The 18609-nt window shown below is 36.7% G+C and overlaps 1 long non-coding RNA gene across 1 annotated transcript; it reads left to right on the top strand.

Annotated features, from left to right (window-relative positions):
• Positions 1 to 13566: 13566 nt before the first annotated feature.
• Positions 13567 to 17755, top strand: LOC140169937 (uncharacterized). Its single transcript, XR_011861438.1, has 2 exons — positions 13567 to 13896; positions 15579 to 17755. It is a non-coding gene; the product is annotated as an uncharacterized lncRNA (long non-coding RNA).
• The last annotated feature ends 854 nt before the right edge of the window (positions 17756 to 18609 follow it).

The following is an 18609-nucleotide window of genomic DNA, read 5'->3' as shown; positions in this document are numbered from 1 at the left end:
GTGTAAAAGGGGAGGAGACCTCACCACTTTTACGCGATCGCCGATCACCAGCGCGTACCTCGACCATGGAATAATTAAAAAATTAATTATAGAAGTTAAGCTGATGACTAATGAATCTCCACTTGTGTGAACTTTTTATGATTGTTAAATATATGGTTTTTATGTATAGTTAGTACATGTAAAACAGTGTTCGAATTAGAAAAAAAATCTTGCATGCACCTGTGCATGTAGTTCAGAATCTCTACATGCACCAGAGAAATGTTACATGCACATACTTTTGCACAAAGAAATTTACCATTTTTATGAGCCGTGATAGCTAGGCAAATAACCAAATATGTAGTAATGTTGGGGGGAATGGGTCGAACTAACTGCCAATATTGTCCATGCCGTACACATGGTACAAGTTAACTTTTGTGTTACAGTATCAGGACTTCAGTAAGTAATTTTGTGAAATAAGCTTAAACATACCAGAAAATGTAGAAAGTTACATGCACAAACCAATATTTACATGCACACGTGTGCTAATTCGAACACTGAAGTAAAATGTAATTGAATTGTAATTGAGAATACACTGATTTACTTCAGAAGAACAATAACCCTAATAATATAAACTTAGATTCAGATGATGTCCAGGGTTTTGTCGAATTTTGATAGTGTCTCAAATCCATTTGAAGGATTTAAAACTATAGATCCAAAAACAAATACTTTCGTAAGAACTGTAACTTCATTCCTCCTGAAACATTATCACTGCCAGATATGTGATAGATAAGGTATTGTCACACTGGGATAAGTGTGTGCAGACTGTTGATAGATGCAAGAATTATAGTGTATTATGGGGAAATGTAAGAAATTGTGAGCAGACAGAAATTGTGAGCAGACAATGTCCTGTAAGCTATTTCATTAAGGGGGAAGCTCCACCCCAAACCAAAATTTTGCGTGTTTTGTGCACTATTATAAAATTATCAACACTTTTTTGAAAAGTGATATATCCTGCAGAAGCAAATTGTCTGAGAAACTCAAAAATGGCATTTAAATTTCAGTAGACCACCCGGTTGTTGAGTTATCATCAATAAAGCAAGAAACCCTTGGCCTACTAAAATTTAAATGCCATTTTTGACAATATTCAGACAATTTGCTCCAGGATGCATTTGAACATTTTGAGATAGGCACAAAACATGCTAAATTTTTTTTTTTTTTGGGGGGCCTACCCCTTAAAATATGTATTGGTGTTATACAATTCTGATGATGGTATACTATGGTTTGCTATGAATTTGTATATATTGATTGTGTATTGATTATTGTATTGTTAACCAGTGCCATCAGCTCCGCTGTTTGCGTTTTTTTTTATACCATTTAATAAACAATAAGTAAATACATTGGATTTGGTAAAATAAAATTGCCTGCAATTTGAAATAATTGATTTGTTGGTGTCATTTTAATTGATTTGTTAGTGTCATTTTTAGTTTTGAGTAGTTTGCAAATAAAACCACTCTTTAGAAAGAGTGGATGATTCCACTCTTAAACGAGTGAATAAGTTCCACTCTTTCCAAGAGAGTGGTAACGTTATCACTCTTTGCAAAGAGTGGTGTTTCACTCTTTTTCGAGTGAATTGGAGACCACTCTTTTTTTCACTCTAAAATGTGTTGTCCTGCGTTTAACTCCTTTGAAGAGTGGAATTTCACTCCTTTTGAGTGGGTTTTCACTCTTTTACATTTAGAGAGTACTTACAGTGTATGTAGCTGGGATGAAAAGCCGACGATCCATTGAAAAAGTTGACCTGTCGTATTGAAGATATGGACTTAAAAAATAGGTCTTTTGGGGAAAAAATCCATATCTTCAATACGAAAAGTAAAAATTTTCAATTGATCGTCGGCTTTTTATCCCAGCTACATGCAGTTTTAAGTAAATATCATTAGATTTAGAAAGTTTACTTCGAGGACTGTTAATATACCAAAATATCAAATTTTAATAACTTGTCATAAAATTTGTATTATATCGCGATTAAAAAAAAATCAAAATTATTTGATATAAGAAGGACATTCCTCGTATTCAGAATTCAATTCGATATGTCTGATGTGCTCTCATGTCCCACAAACATACTATCGTAGCGTGCCTTCCAGAGGCGCGACAGACCGACAGGTATGGCAATAATGTAATACTCTCAGCTCTTCCTAGGTTTATATCATATACTTTCAGAATCGCACTCAATGTGTCATCGCTTATGGAATTCGCATATCTCAGTCAAACACCAGAAGAAGGCGCCCACATGGATCAGTTATTGGACCACTTTACTTACTTTCACTTTTTATACTTCTCTAATTGATGACATTATAATAATAGGTTCATATGGCTTGTCAAAATGATTTATGTAGATGATACTCAAATTTATGTTATAGTCAATGACAATGATACCCATGCAACTATTTTTTAATCTTGAACTATGTGTCAATCTGGTCAAAGACTTTATGTATTGGTCAACTGCAATGATCTGAAACTGAATGCTGACAAAACTGAAGTTCTTCACTTATCATCTCGCTTTCGCATTCATCTACATTTCCATCCATCACCACACATTCGTGACTCAACGATTGAACCAGCTCCGAGTGAAAGAAATCTAGGTGTAATTGCTGAACTAGGGGGGCATTCAATTTTAGAAGTGACGGGTATGTGCCTATCATTAGACCATTCAGTCGAAAATATCCGACCCTTTATTAGTTCGGCTATCCAGTGACCACCTTTTCTAGAATTTTATCATAAAATACCATAAAAATAATCAGAAACTTTCAAACTCTTATTTCAGCAAATTTAAATTGTATATTTGGCAAAGTTGGAACAAGGGTAATTTTGTTACCTGCTGACCCAATGTTTTGCAAACTTTTGTACTTTTTTTTCAAAATTGTGTACCCAATTTTTCTTTTTCATTACCCAGTGGAAACAGGTTAGGATTTCGACGTTAAATCAACGTTTATATAACGTCGAAGTTTCAACCTAACCTGATTTCAACTTGATTTCAACCTAGAGGTTAGTTGAAATCAGGTTGAAATTTCAACCTGATTGCAACCAAATTTCAATGCAAAAATTGAAATCAGGATGAAGTTCATTTGCAAATACAACGTTATTTCAATCTTTATATGTGATAGGTCCCTACTACCCAACGCCGATACAATACCTGTCACTTCTAAAGTTAAAGCCATATTATAACATTTGCTGAGGAAGACGCCCTCACTGATACAATACCTGTCACTTCTAAAGTTAAGTGCCCTCCTCCGGTGTTGAACATGATATTTCTGATCTGCCTTTCCCCCTTCATATCAAGAACTTCTAAACTTCGTAATATCGTTATGTAATTATTGCTGAATTGTTGGTGTCGTCACTTTTTATGTTTAGCGCTTTGACACATTGTGTCTACAAAATTTGATTTATTATTATTATTATTATTATTATTATTATTATTATTATTATTATTATTATTATTATTATTATTATTATTATTATGGTATTGCTGGTCACCTTCTTCATCAGATGTGCATTCCATTTATACATACACGTTTCTGCGATCCGTTGAAATAAAAGAATATTGGTTAAATTGAATATTTGCACGGAAAATGCTCCGTCATTGTAAACAAGGGAAATTACATAATAAATGTCAATAAAAATCTAATAAATATCAATACAATCTAATTTGGTACGTTATCTAAGTTAATTCCTTGTTAGTTTAAAATATTAAGATTCTCAATTTGATGTAAGACTAAGAGTCGCGGAATGTCGGAGGGAAAAAAAATCACACCATGCATGGAGTAACCGCAGAGGATGATTTATGGAAGCCCCATCATGCACTGTAAAAGTGTTATCACTAGAGTTTCAACTGCCACTTTACTTTTCAAATCCCATTGAATTCTGTGCAAAAGATGTTGTTTTAGAATTGTGTGTGTGTCATTATAAATTGATCGATTTCAGATCTAAAGTGATGTATGCATAAAGGATAATTCACACCTTCTGTAAACAACATAAAATGTGAAATCGACCAGCTTTTTGAAGGTGGTGTTATTGTAAATATATCTGTCCAAATTCAAATTTAACCATGCACGTCTATGCAGTGGGCGGGCAGTGGTGTCATGTTCAATCCCCGGGGGTCACTCCCATTGTGGCCTGTACACCATCCGCGATAATGAAAACGCGTAAAAGGGTCGTTTTTCGTGGTAGGCACGATACGCGCGTAGCGCGTTTAGGGTGTCAAAAACATGAAAAATTGGAAAAAAGGGTAGCAAAATTGCAATTTCTAAATACGCGGAAATGAAATTTAGGGTATGAAATTTGATGTTAGGAATGAAATCCCTGTTTAGGGTGTCGTTTTAGCCAAGGGTTAAATCCTTGTTTAGGGTGCTTTTCAAAAGTTGATTATCGCGGATGGTGTACAGGCCACAATGGGAGTGACCCCCGGGTTCAATCCCACAGCTGTGCTAACCACAAGACTTGCTGGGTAGTGCTTAAATCACCTCTGGAGTAACCGATATTCTTGAGGACCCTGCAGACTTTTTATTGGATGTAGAATATTTCCAGTAATGTTTAAGTTCTAACGAATGTTTGATGACGTAAAATCGACGTAGACCTATTTTTGTGTCAGTTCCTGGAGAACTGACACCTTCTTATACAGGTTTGACGATCACGTGACAATTCGAATCATATCTAAAGATCACATGATCTGTACAAATATATCAATATCGATATCAATGTTATTTGCAGCAACGAAACGGACAACAGCTGATGTACTAGACTGTCTATCGGGAGCATAGTATCGGGAGCATAGCCGTGCGCGTGCGCAGAATCTAGTCTTAATTCTAATGTAAATCGGGACAAACCGTATCGTCAATTTAGTCCCAAACCAATTCGCCCACATGCCAATTCGAAACCTGTATGTACAAAAAAAAAGTTGGCCAAATTGAACTTATTCGTGATTTTCTCCATAACCGTTGTTTTTAACCAAATATCCTAAAGAGTCGTGGAATATGTCGAACTTTTTCTCTCTGGTCATAAGGAACAAAAAAGTCAGCGGTCGCGTATATGTACGATCATTGGTTAATGAGATTATAGTCACTTATTGTACTTTGTGCACTTAAACTCTACATCTTACAGAGTCGTGCGATATGTCATAATTTTCCTCTGGTAGTCATAAGCATGGAGCTATTAAAGATGGAGAGGCAATATATTATGTAACGCATTGTAAACTTGTGCCGATTTGAAATCTGACAAGCTATTCATCGAAAGGTACCTTTTGTTTGGGACAAAGGGCTTCCGCCATTAAATCGGTAAGCTGACCCGCCAGTGTATTAACGCTTTACCTAGCAGACTATATACTGTCAATAAGTGATCAAACGAAAGTCGCGCGAAAGCGCCTACTATAACGAAAAGTACCTTTTGTTGTCATACCACTCAAGGGTGTGATTGAGTAGCCGTAAGCACAAAAGGCACACATTAGCCGCTGATGCACAGTTCGTTGTCACCCTACTGAATTTAGGTGCTTCATTTAAATCAATTGAATGCGCTTGCTGAATGATTACACATCAAGGCTGCCATATCTGCATGTCTATAGTACTGTATAATATATAGCTACGTATAGACGAATCCAACCAGCCAAGTCATGGTCAGATTTGGTCGGCCATCTTTGGGTAGCCGCTAGCACCAACCTGGTGTTTTGAGCGCTCAATTGTGCAAATAAAAGCCGCCTAACACCTAGAGAAGATGCAAGGACGAGGAGGGTTTATAGTCCTTTTATTCGCAAGTACATCCATTTGTAGCGTTTGATATGGTGTGTGCATAGATACCGCGTGTAGTTAATCCGATTATTATATGGCACTTCAACAGCGAATAGACCATGTAGAAGCTGTGTGTTTTGCCCAAGGGAATTGTATTGTGTTGTACAATCATTGTTTTGTCTACCTGTGTTTTCGGGGAAGGTGTAACACGGGTGATGGAATGCAGTTTAAAATTTCCGCCAAGGCCGAATCATTTCACATTTTGGGTGTATTGTAGCCGACGGCTACCCAACTGAATGCGTAATATACATAATAGAGAGATTGCGATTTTCCAAACGTCGACCGTACGTTCATACGCACGTTTTTACGCAGGTAGGTATCGCATGAGGAGGCCACATATTCAACCAACGCTCGTGTGGTGGCGCTATGTCGTCAGGACATAGTCAGCAGGCGGCATAGGACACGCAACACGTGACGTCCGAGGCTGGCGAAGATACAGGGCTGACAGCCCCATTCAAAATACACAGTTAGCAATTACAAATGGAAAATTAACATACTTGCAGTGGGGTACTTTGTCGTACCCCGACGGTTTTAGAGTAATATAATTTTGCTTTGACACCACATAAGGGGGCTGGCATTTTCTTCGGAAGGGGGGGGGTCACAAATATGTCGGTGACCGGAGTCAATTTTTTTTATGGCCCCCCCTATCGCGGGCAAAATTTTTTTACGACCCCCCTATCGCGGGTCGAAAATTTTATGACCCCCCTTCCAACTACACAGACTCAAGAAAAATTATTCATTGCGGAACTAAGGCGCGAGCGCCAAAACTTAAAAGTGAAGAAAGTGTGTGGAGCGCGGTAAAATTTTTATTGTAAGTGTAAAGAAGGCGCGCGGAGTGTGTAAAAATTTTGCATAGATTGTACGCACAAAAGTTACATAAGTTACATAATGCGCGCGCAGCGCGCGAAAATTTTAAGTCACCAGCCCTTAATAATTCTATACCCCCCTCCCCCTTTTGGGTGTTTAAAAAAAAATTATAACCCCCTATTTTTGGTCTGAAAATTCTATGACCCCCCAGTATTTTTGTGACCCCCACTTCCGAAGAAAATGCCAGCCCCCTAACAAATTTAGAATTGTTTGTGAAGATTTCATGATTATGCGTTAACCCAATGGCGACGTCAAAAATTGCGATATCGCTTCCACCACCGCCTGATAGTCAGTCAATCTGGCTAACGCATTTTCCACCCTGATGTGGCAGTGATGTCATCAGGGTGGAAAATGCTTTAACAGTCAGTCATCTGGTGATCTTCTTCTTCTTCGGCCAAAATGGCCGCTAAAATACTCAAAAGCTTTGAAAAAATATATTTTGCAGCCATTTTGGGCCTCTCGTTGGGCGCCATTTTGAATTTGACACCTGTGAATGACACAATTTGGTTACAAATGTCTATGTTTTAGCTTCTAAAGCCATGTTCCATTAATATTTTGAAAATATAGTTTTTCCCCGTTAATATTTGTTTTTCTTTGTTATTGCTTTTTTTTTAGGCCACATCATTGCAGCATCTTTTTTTCGGGAGGGCGGTTAGTGGATTTTGTGGTTAATCTTTTTGGGCGATCAGAGTTAGAGTATAGTTGGTAAACTAACAAAAAAACAGGTCCTACTCGTCGGACTAGAGGATGTGTGGAGTCATTTCGACAACAAAATCAAAGGGTTCCGTAAGCCAATTTAGCACAGTACGACGTCAACTTCGTGACCTCTTTTGTTCGACAGAATTTTTTTACGGGTTGTGAGCAGTAGGCACGGTGTCTTGTGTTACAAAACCGTTTCTCAAAATTGAATATAATATTGTTGTGTAATCAGCAGAGAGAATAAATGGGAACATCGTTGATGTATTTATTATCGTTTATATCGATTATAAATAAATAATAGGGGCACAATAATATACCCTAGTGGTACACCTCAACTTTAAAACCTTAACTTGAAAAATGTAATAACATACTTCATTTACAATGTTTCCCAATGTTGGTGTAATATCATCGTAAGGACAAGTTGTTGTTTCGTGCTAGGTTTTCATTTAAAGTGTCCACTTATACGTACACGTACACGTACACACCCATGGTTCACTAATGTCTAGTCCTTTTGGAAATCTATGGAAATTTCCCGAAATCTGAACTTAAAATGAATATAAAATTTTGGGAAAATAGTTTTTTACACACCCCTGGTTAACTATATAATATCTAGTTAACGGTATTATGTTTTATAAAATGAAGAGCTTTGTTGCACAAGGCCTTATATCCACCTCTGGCTGAAATTGAATTATTGGAATGATGTTGTTATATCAACCTTTATTCAGGAATGCAAAATACAAAATATAAGCAATGCAAGAATACAAGGAGGAACAAAAACCCAGGACAAAATCTGGACAAGATGCCCAAATTAATGCAGGGTGACATATTAAACATTAGCAAAAATACACAAGAATGTACAAACAAGCAGAACACATCAGGAATACCAAGCAGGACTGAAAGGACCCAACAAAATGGCAGGGCGACGGGTGCGATCACAAACTGATGTGGGGTTGATCTTCGGAGCTCCAGGCCGGCTCCTGCCTAGCATTCCAGATCGTGTAACTAGACAGGAGGGCCATTTTGCTGAGTTCTTTCATGAATTTCTTGGACGGTTTGGCTCTGCCTACAAAAGAACATATCTCGACAATGCGTCCAACATTTTCTTGGGTAATGAGCCCACGTGATCCGACTTCAAAACATGTCAAATCGCAAGTAAACCCATTATCTGAAATGTCGGACACAAGGTCAAGGTACTTCGTTTGTTTTCGCTCATGGGCTTTTGATATGTTGGTTTCAAATGGCACAGTTAACTCAACAAGATGGATGGAATTGTCCTGCTTATTTTGGATGACAATGTCAGGCTTGAGTTTAGAAACAATGACATTAACTGGTAGGGTACCCCCTGTTGTGGTGAAGCCTGAAATGTCGCTGAAGATAAGGATATTGTTTTCATGACCGGTTAACGCTTTAAGGGTGTGTTTGAGGATGGAGTTATGGCGCCAGGTGTATCTACCTTGATTTAGTGATACGGGGCAGTTGTTCAGAGCGTGGAGCAAGGTCTCATGATTCCCACATAACTTACATCCAGTTTGGACCCTTTTTCCCCACGTTCTGAGGTTGCTGAATGTTGGTAGGAAATCAATGGCAGAGCGAACGGCAAAGCTGAGGACACCTCTGGGGAGATCATATATTATTGATCTCCATGTTAGGTCTAGGTTTTCAAGTCCAATGATCTTTAGGAAGTTACCCTGTTGAACAAGAGGTTTTATGTACTCACGCCAGAAGTTGAGACGATTATCAGTGACCAGGTTTTTGACAGTTTGTTTGATGGAAGTCCATTTACCTGGAGATGGAGCCTGCTTTGTCGCTAGCTCGTAATTTTCGTTCCAACGGACCGAGGCAAACTTATTTTTCTTACGTTTCCACTTAGACTCTCTGTTCAGCTTGGACTTGAGGGCATGCACAACACGGTCATCGGCTTTCACCATACAACGTGCATATGCAAGAGTATGGGACTCGAGATAGAGCTCAGAAATACGAGGAAACCCTAAGCCATCTGGGCTATGGATAATCGCAGGAGTAGGACCCCGTGGTGGTAGACCCAAGAAAGCTTTAACGGTGTTGGTGTGCATGTGGTCAAGTTTATCAAGCTGGGTGTCAGTAATTTCATGAACCGTTAGCATATACCTGATCGAAGAGATGGCATATTGGGTGTAGACCCGCAATTTAAATTCATCCCTGACCATGCATGATGAGATGTTAGTGATCATGCTATTTAACTTTGATCTTATTATTTCATTAATGTCCTTAGACTTATATTGTGGGAAAAAATAACACATTTTGGTGGCTGGTTCACCTTAATACCGCCTTCCCTTCCAGAGATATCGTATATTTCCCTTTTGGAAAGCTACGGAAATTTCCCGAAATCTGAACTTAAAATGAATATAAAATTTTGGAAAAATTGTTTTGTTTTAAATTTTTGATATATAATATATTAAAACCAAAGAAACTGTTTTAGGTCACTATGTTTGAAAAAAAAATTAAATAACAAAAGTTGTAGCTTTGGAAATACTAAAAAATGGCCCAAAATGGCATTTTGCAGAATTTAATTAAACATTTACATTAAAAAAAGTAAATGAGATATTACAAATTTTCTTTTTTTGATTATTTTAAAAGCATTAGTCAAGCTACATAAGGTAGTTCAAAAAATGGGCTCAAATTTGATTGCAAATGTGGTTTCTAGAAAAGAGGTAAATTTATTTTGCAGCAAAAGGCCTTATATCCACAAAAGGCGTGATATAAAAGAAATAATAAAAGAAATATTAAGACTTGGAAAATTGTACCAAACCTATTCTTTTAGTTTCTAATCATCAGCACTGTATCCAAAACCAAAATATTTCAAATAGAACAAGTAATAATTGCACAATGATTAAAAAAAGCTGTTTTGCATAAAAAGTCAAAAAGTGGATCAAAGTCCTTTTGCAACAAAGTTCTGTAAATGTTAATCAGAAAATAAAATGGTTTGAGATATTTAGAAGGGTTAATGTAAATTCATTTAATTGACATACCATTAAATTTAATTACCTATAGCTTGATGAAAGCGCACACTAGGTTCATTAATGTCATTAAGTTTATTATTGTATTATGTTTAAGTACTGTTAATCAGAATGCAAAAACGAATACGAACGGCATAATGCATAAAATAAAAATAAAATGCGCACAGCTGCCTGCAATTGAATGAAATTGCAATCTCTGTAAATCTCTGCTTAGACAATCCATTTAATTTAAGTATCGTTTTTTTACAACTCAATAAATGTACACAACTGGGTTAATGATATAAAGTTAAATATGTTAAACGGTTTTATGTTAAAAATATTAATCATGAATATGAAAACGCATACAAACTCTGTATCAAATGTTGCATATTAAAGTGTCGCATAGTAGAGTAAAAATTTTCAAAATGTGATAAGCTTTCTGTAAGTTCCGCAACTTAACTTAAGTGATGCAAAGTTGTCGGCAAATTGTATAAAATTCGGCAAAGTTGCATACAAATTCCATGTTTATGATTAACAGAACTAGAAACGTCTATACAATGCTTTACTTTAAACACTAAAATTTTCATAAACAGGTTTGTGTAGTGAAATGTTATAAAATCTGTGTTTATATTTTAAAATAATACCCACACTGTAAATCCTGAGCTGTAACACTTTTTTGACACATTGGGCGTTTAAACATCAACCTGTATAACCTACACACAATTAAGCTAAACAGTGGCGGTTATATTGTGTTTAGATTATAAATAAGTTGATGTTTGATATCTAAACATGTCGCTTAGCTCCGGGGGGGGGGGTCTTCGAAAAAAAAAATATGGGTATGTGCCACGCAGACTTTCGGATGCTGACTTTCTCTATACCTACTTTTTGCTGTTTTTGCCACCCATCAGTATACCAATTTTTCACAAAAAAACACCCAAAATGCACCCAAATTTGCCCTAATTGGGCGCTTTTAGTGGCACATTTTCCCAAATGCGCTCAATCTCCACTGACAACCCACCCATCGATATACCAAAATTGCTGAAAAGGTATCCCAAAACCATGGCACATCCCGGTATACCTTCAACTAGGGAGAACTTCTTCGGGGCTTAGCTAAACCATGCGAGTATTTTGTGGGGGCCTTGGGAGCGCCAACCCCGGGGTCAAAGCAGGGGCGGCCAAATCGAAGGGCGGCGGAAAGAAGAAGGGCGGCAAAAAGAGGGCGGCGGAAGAAGAAGGGCGGCAAAAAGAATTAGTAAAGAAAAAGGGCGGAAAATGTGAAAAATTGTACCATACATCAAAATGTGTTGCTTTTAGGGCGGTAGCGCCTATAAATCCTTTTTTTTTTGCACTTCACTTTTTCAAACGACCGTAAAAAATTGGGGCAACCTTTTCGGGCTGTTGAGGAAGGGCGGCAAAATTGATTTTTCAACCCCCGGTTGAAATGCGGGGGAAGGGCGGCCACGGTACGCCACTGTAAACGGTAGCATTAAGGTATTTAAGACGGATATAAGTTGTTAGGATGCGTTTAGATACAAATTCAAAGTGTGATAACTTGTAACCAAAGGGACGGTGTTTTTATTTTGGATTTGTGATGTGTAGGAGAATATGTATCAAAATAGAAAACCTTTTTCTGAAAAAGTACATGTAGAGTATAGGCCAATTAATATTTTATTGATAGACTAATCTTTAATTAAATATCTAACATGTCTAACAAGTATCCAGAAGTCAAAATTGACAAATGGTCCCCTAATTGAAGAAGCATTATTTAATATTTGAAGGGATTTTTAAAAACTGAAGGTTAAAAAAAACAATTCCGACCGACCGACCCAACTTTCCCATTTTTCCCACTTGAGGGCAACACAACAATATTTTTTGGACTAATAACAAATTGGATAAACGCCTAACGTATTTAAAAATGGTTACAGCTAGGGGTTTAGAGTGGAAATAATTGGACGTGTGTAGCATAAGGGTTTAGGAGCGACTATGTGTAGCCTAATAGTTTAGCATTGAAAGTGTTTAATGTAGTATTTACTTCTATACCTTGACTGTGTAAACACCTACAAGAGTTTAAAAAGCGTTGCAAGTAGCATAACCTTTATTTAAGTTTAGATATGTGTTTAAAGTGCACCCCTTGGTTACGCCTTTATAATTGCTAACATAATACTCAAACATACCTTATTGTCAAAAGAACCACCTGATTTGCTCACAAATTGCCCGCTGAGCGAGTACAAATTTACAAATTTATTTAATTATTGAAGGCACTCTCATAATGTGTTTTTAGGTGGGAACAGCACCTCCTGTATTATTCCCGTCTTCAGTTCGTTCGCTGTAACAGACATAAATTATTTTGTCATAAAGGGGGTTTTGTTGAGGATGTTTTAACACCATGCTCATATTTAGCACCGAATTTGTTGTCTATCTTGTCCCGAAATTGAGTCAGAGGGACTATCAAGCTGCCCACCCTCTCCGTGATCAGATCTGCATGCTGGCTGCGCCCTTGCTTTTTTGACTCCTTAGAAGACACTTTTCAGTGAAAAATATGTGACTGGAAAAAGGAGGGAGAAAGGGCGGTTACCCGTCAATTAATTTTGATTTGATTTGATTTGTTCGGGTTTTGATAACCCTGGATAGCGCAAGAAAGCCTCTATTGAAGATTATTTCCATTGGGGTCCATTTGAACACCGGGACGGATTGGGAACAGTCAGGGGTTAACACCCTACTCTTTTCGAAACTGGCTGCGAAATACATGTACAGGAATGGCTCTCTGCACACGGGACCAACGGCTTAACGTCCCCTCCGAACGACGGAGTACTTTGGTAATTCATTTACCCAATCCTAAATGAACCATGGGGAGAGCGGAAGTCTGAATTTAATCTACAGAAGTTGCCAATTAATTTCAGACTTTTTCCCCCGAGTCAATTGATATCCTAGCAAGGTTCAGATCTTGTCTATCTTGTCCAGATATTGAGCCAGAGAGATTATCAAACTGCCCCACCCCCACATTATCGGGACCTGCATGCTGTTATGGCTGCGCCCTTGCTTTTTTTTGACTCACTAGGGGACACTTTTAGGTGAATAATCTGTGACTGGAAAAAGTAGAGAGAAAGGTTGATTAATTTCACGCACAAACATATTTTCGTTGCGGACCAGAATGTAAATATTCTAACACACGTGATTAATAAGTCATGCAGAAAACTATAAAGAGCCTAACAAAATATCGGTTTATTCATAACAGGCTACACGAAGTCACGATGGCAAAGGTCCTAGTTCTAGCTATACTGATTGTTGCTGTGGCATCATTTGCGCACTGCGCAAACCCAGCTCATGATGTGACTCTACAAGATCGAAACAACTTGGCGATAAATGATGATGCAGCTGAAGCAAGAATACGCCGTGACCCACTTGCCGAAAAACGCGCGGAAGAAGAGCTAAGCTCTGACCGCGCCCAAGTCAGGCAACGTCGAAAATATTGGCTGCCTTGTCCGCCAACATGGCCAATGTGCCGGTAATCACCTGCCTGTAGGGATCTACGAATAGGTTAGGTAAGATATTCTTTTAAGCATGTTAGATTGGTTAATATAGCCCGCTATGTCGAAGGTTCATCCAGCCTGTTATCGAAGTTCCGCTATGTCGAATATCGACTTTTTCCCAAACGCAGACCTTGAAACTATCCCTAACTCAGAATTCTAACCCTAGCCATATCCGTAACCCTAAACCTAGCCATAAGTCTAACCCTAACCCTACACTCTAAATTACAAGGATTTAAAAATAAATCCTTAATGTTGTAATCAGGGAGTCAGGGACTAATCAATTTTAGATTTGAAATTAATCTGATAGATTTGAATTTCAAATCTTTAAGTTTTGATTTTAAATCTGTAAGACTTGATTTTAAATCTACTACTTGATTGGTCCCTAATCACAATCCCTTAGGATTTATTGTAAATACTTGAAATTTACATTGTAGATATTATGCGTAATCCTCTTTCATATTCGACCATGTTCGAGCAAACTTTATTTCCTATTTGACATAGCGAACCCTCTGGTATAATATGAGTAAAATTCCAATTCGATACCGAACCTTCGACATCGACGAATCTTCAACATAGCGGGCATACACCTGTTAAAATCGTTAATTAAAAGCTCTTCAATTTTTGCCTGTAATTGCATGCAGAAAATGCAGTTAATTATTTTGGCTTAGTGTATCCAGCAGGAGCGGTAGGAGGGTGCGGGAATGATTTGTTTGTAAAAAGTGATACATAGTTTTTCACACATGTATATAGCCTACACGCTATTATAAGAGTGTAACCTAACAAGTCTATGTACATGTAGGGTTGTTACTTAATGCATTCCATAATTAGACAATTATTTATGGTCATAGAGCGAGAGTGAAGAAAGAAAGACAGAAAAAATCGACACAATTCAATTCCTAAAATGCCAAAAATTCATGGCAGTATAGCTCCTGGAGAAGAAGTAGGATGTGGTTCTACAACAAAGCTACACCGCTGCTATGATTGATACAAAGTCTTCAATAACCTTAATGATTATACTTTTTCGTTAAGGGCTTTGGTATGAACGTTTGGACTGTATTTTTTGCGAGACATGAGAGGACATATCGAATTGCATTATGAATCTAATAAGAATGTCCTTCTGATATCAAATAATTTCTAAATTCGCGATATAACACACATTTTATGGCAAATGATTAAAACTTGAAATATAAATATTTAAATATTTATAAATGTAATGATATGTACTTACAGTGTATGTAGCTGGGATGAAAAGCCGACGATCCATTGAAAAAGTTGACCTGTCGTATTGAAGATATGGACTTAAAAAATAGGTCTTTTGGGGAAAAAAGCCATATCTTCAATACGAAAAGTAAAAATTTTAAATTGAGCGTCGGCTTCTTATCACAGCTACATGCAGTCTTAAGTAAATATCATTAGATTTAGAAAGTTTACTTCGAGGACTGTTAATATACCAAAATATCAAATTTTAATAACTTGTCATAAAATTTGTATTATATCGCGATTAAAAAAATCAAAATTATTTGATATAAGAAGGACATTCCTCGTATTCAGAATTCAATTCGATATGTCTGATGTGCTCTCATGTCCCACAAACATACTATCGAAACGTTCATACCAGAGCCGTTACGATCAGATAGATATTTCAATAATTTAATAAACTCAGCTCTTTCTTGGTTTATATCATATACTTTCAGAATCGCACTCAATGTGTCATCGTTTATGGAATTCGGCATATCTCAGTCAAACACCAGAAGAAGGCGTTCCACATGGATCAGTTATTGGACCACTTTACTTACTTTCACTTTTTATACTTCTCTAATTGATGACATTATAATAATAGGTTCATATGGCTTGTCAAAATGATTTATGTAGATGATACTCAAATTTACGTTATAGTCAATGACAATGATACCCATGCAACTATTTTTTAATCTTGAACTATGTGTCAATCTGGTCAAAGACTTTATGTATTGGTCAACTGCAATGATCTGAAACTGAATGCTGACAAAACTGAAGTTCTTCACTTATCATCTCGCTTTCGCATTCATCTACATTTCCATCCATCACCACACATCCGTGACTCAACGATTGAACCAGCTCCGAGTGAAAGAAATCTAGGTGTAATTGCTGAACTAGGGGGGCATTCAATTTTAGAAGTGACGGGTATGTGCCTATCATTAGACCATTCAGTCGAAAATATCCGACCCTTTATTAGTTCGGCTATCCAGTGACCACCTTTTTCTAGAATTTTATCATAAAATACCATAAAAATAATCAGAAACTTTCAAACTCTTATTTCAGCAAATTTAAATTGTATATTTGGCAAAGTTGGAACAAGGGTAATTTTGTTACCTGCTGACCCAATGTTTTGCAAACTTTTGTACTTTTTTTTCAAAATTGTGTACCCAATTTTTCTTTCATTACCCAGTGGAAACAGGTTAGGATTTCGACGTTAAATCAACGTTGATATAACGTCGAAGTTTCAACCTAACCTGATTTCAACTTGATATCAACCTAGAGGTTAGTTGAAATCAGGTTGAAATATCAACCTGATTGCAACCAACTCTCAATGCAAAAATCAGGTTGAAGTTAATTTGCAAATACAACGTTATTTCAACCTGATTTCGACGTCCGGAAGTCGAAATTTCCACGTCAGGTGTGTTTATACCAAATGAAACAACCTTTATATGTGATAGGTCCCTACTACCCAACGCCGATACAATACCCGTCACTTCTAAAGTTAAGTGCCCTCCTCCGGTGTTGAACATGAAATTTCTCATCTGCCTCATACATTATGGGACAATTTCCCCCTTCATATCAAGAACTTCTAAACTTCGTAATATCGTTATGTAATTATTGCTGAATTGTTGGTGTCGTCACTTTTTATGTTTAGCGCTTTGACACATTGTGTCTACAAAATTTGATTTATTATTATTATTATTATTATTACTAGCGGGACACCCGCGCTTCGCGCGGTCCCCGCTAGATAAGTAAATGGGAGCGTTCACTAAAACAGGAGGACTAACTGAATCGGTAGAATCATTGAACAGGTAAATTTTATTTATCTGAACCTGACACTCCTTAGGCCTACATTTCCATTTTAGCTTCTTTCTTTCTTTCTTTCTTTTTAGTTTCTTCTAAGTGGGCCAGTTTTGTTCCTTTTTTTTAATTTTTACTACTAAGCTTGCGATTTGCCGTTTCCATGTTTTTTTAATTTATTTAATCCCGTTCCCGTTATTTTCTAAATTTCCCTTTCAGCGTCTTTTTAATTTGCTGCTTAGCTTGTGATTTTCCGTTTCCATGTTATTTATTTAATTCTGTTCTCAGTTTAATAGCTTTTTAAATGTATATTTCCTGATCTTATTTTAGCTTTTTTTTCTTATACATTTCCTGATTAGTTTCTTTCTTTCCTTCTTTATCCTATTTTATTCCCGTTTTCATTTTCTTACTGTAATTATAACCCATATAGGCCTACCCGTACCTTTTTGTTGTTTTTACTTTTTAACAAACACACATCTTTTTCCCGTAGACCTATCATTACGTGACTGTGCGTCGTTTCGCGGTATCGCTGCGCTACATGCGAGTCTCGGCGTTAGATAGGCCTATGCCATTGCGACGCGAGTGGCTAGCTTAGCAACTGAATATTTTTCTTTGTTTACCCAGGATGGCAACCGACCAAATTTTCACTGATTTTGAGGCCAATTCTTAACCGTTTTCAACCAAATAAAGTTTAAACACGTCCCCGTATATTCCACGATCTCCCGTATGAAGTTGGCGACGTTTAGATCGAAACTGGCGGAGCTTTTGCGTTCACAAACCCACAACATTCGCCTATTTATAGTAAGATTATTATTACTATTATTATTATTATTATTATTATTATTATTATTATTATTATTATTACTATTACTATTATTATTATTATTATTATTATTATTATTATTATTATTATTATTATTATTATTATTATTATTATTATTATTATAGAAAAATATTTAATTCGTGTACATCGTGGAACATTCAACTACGCTCGTTACTCCGCGACTGATCATGCTAATACACGAGCGTACAACGCTACTCTTGGCGTCCATATTACTACTAGCGAGGTTATCTGGGTACAACAGCTTACCTTACTACGCACAGCAACGCAAAGAGTATGTTCCACGATGTACACAAATTAAATATTTTTGATATTATTATTATTATTATGGTATTGCTCGTCACCTTCATTATATGTGAATTCCATTGATACATACATGTGTCCGCTATCCGTTAATCTAATTTTGCATGAGATATGTTGAAATAAAGAATTGGTTAAATTGAATATTTGCACGGAAAATGATCCATCATGGTAAATATGATAAATTACACAATAAAAGTCAATAAAAGCTAATAAATGTCAATATACAATCTAATTGGTACGTTATCTATATATTGATGTAAGAGTCGCGGAGACAAATTATATTCTTGTATTTTCCTTGGATTTTTAAAAGAAAATAACACCATGCATGGAGTAACCGATATTCTTGAGGACGCTGCAGACCTTTTAGTGGATGTAACATATTCGGTATAACACATACGTTATTTAATCTATATCCATTCTATTTCCAGTAATGTTTAAGTTCTAACGAATGTTTAATGACGTAAAATCGATGTAAACCTATTTCTTTTAGATATTCTACGTAAGATATTATCATCGATTTTACGTTATCAGATATTCGTTAG

This window comes from Amphiura filiformis, chromosome 14 (genome assembly GCF_039555335.1).
Source record: "Amphiura filiformis chromosome 14, Afil_fr2py, whole genome shotgun sequence".
Lineage (NCBI taxonomy): Eukaryota > Metazoa > Echinodermata > Ophiuroidea > Amphilepidida > Amphiuridae > Amphiura > Amphiura filiformis.
The sequence above is the reverse complement of the archived record's forward strand: the minus strand, read 5'-3'. Positions and strand labels throughout refer to the sequence as shown.